General features: G+C 30.4%; 1 long non-coding RNA gene across 1 annotated transcript; it reads left to right on the top strand.

Annotated features, from left to right (window-relative positions):
* Window positions 1-711: 711 nt before the first annotated feature.
* LOC124891535 lies at window positions 712-1,220 on the top strand. The gene is made up of 3 exons (XR_007049734.1): window positions 712-792; window positions 910-1,054; window positions 1,147-1,220. It is a non-coding gene; the product is annotated as an uncharacterized LOC124891535 (long non-coding RNA).

Genomic DNA, 1,220 nt, shown 5'->3' with positions numbered 1-1,220 from the left:
AAAATATAATGGGAGCTAATTATGTATCTTTACAAAGAAAAATATATCTTCGATAAATATATTATGTATCTCAACAGACATAAAATTAGAAAAATATATCTTCATCTTATAAATTACTGATTCTTGTTTGTGGTTGTACACTGCTGCTTTCTTCATTAGTGACTGTTGTCTCATCTGCAAGGTTGTTATCAACCCTCTTTACTGAATTAATATTGCAAAACTTGTCAGAACATACATTACTGTCACTATATTTTATGAATAGTTTGTTGAATATTTCGTCCCTCTTCTTCAAATTTTGAAAGGTAAATGGAATAGACCTTAAATATATAAATTTAGGTTAAACCAATTAAATTTGAGATGGTGAAGAAAGCTATGTTTTTTTAAGGTTCGAATTGAACCAATCAAATTAGACTTTTTTTTTTCCAGATTTGAATTTCCACATAAAAAATAAACTTATCCACATTTGGTCTTTACACCTAATCAATAAACAAATTCATTTTCTTTAACTATAATTATTTGATTTTAATCATAGTTAACTAGTTCATTTACATATATCTGAAATAGAGAAAATAATATTAGTAATACCAAGTGTGATAGCTGTAGACTTTACCCAAGATTCCTTTTACCATCTGAAATAATTGAAATCTTGTTATTTAAATTAGCTAATTTTTGAAAAAGAATGTAAACATTTTATTAACATTACAAAAGAAGAAAAGCACTTACTTTTTTATAACATTAGTAAAACAAACTTACTTTTGCTCGCCCTGCTAAGATCACTGAGACCTTGCTCAAGTAAGTTCCTTTTTCCTTTTATCAAACATAAATTTGATTAATTCAGCATTTTTTGTTCCTTGAGCTTTACTGTCGATTGTGGGTGCTAATGCCTAACTGTTTGGCTTGCTTGAGTAGGTACATCCGAATCCATGAAATCCTCATTCAATATGGTGGACTCAAGAGGGAGAATGACTTTGAGTTTTCAGTCTCTGACTGTAAAGCTTCAGAAATTCTCCTTAAACCCGGATCAACTGAAACCATTGGCATACCTGCAGTAGACGTAAGTAACCTTGGAGGATATATTGAGATTTAAATCTTGCCTTTTTTATTATACCACATTGATTTTGAATAGTTGTGTTGAAATTATGTCAGGTGGAAAGTACATTTATCTGGGATGTAACGATTGTGGGCGGAGAGGTGAGCTATAAGGAGGATTTCGTGCCAGA

This window comes from Capsicum annuum, unplaced genomic scaffold, assembly GCF_002878395.1.
Source record: "Capsicum annuum cultivar UCD-10X-F1 unplaced genomic scaffold, UCD10Xv1.1 ctg36927, whole genome shotgun sequence".
In the NCBI taxonomy this organism is placed as follows: domain Eukaryota; kingdom Viridiplantae; phylum Streptophyta; class Magnoliopsida; order Solanales; family Solanaceae; genus Capsicum; species Capsicum annuum.
Note: the sequence above shows the minus strand (reverse complement) of the source record. Positions and strands in the feature narration are given on the sequence as shown.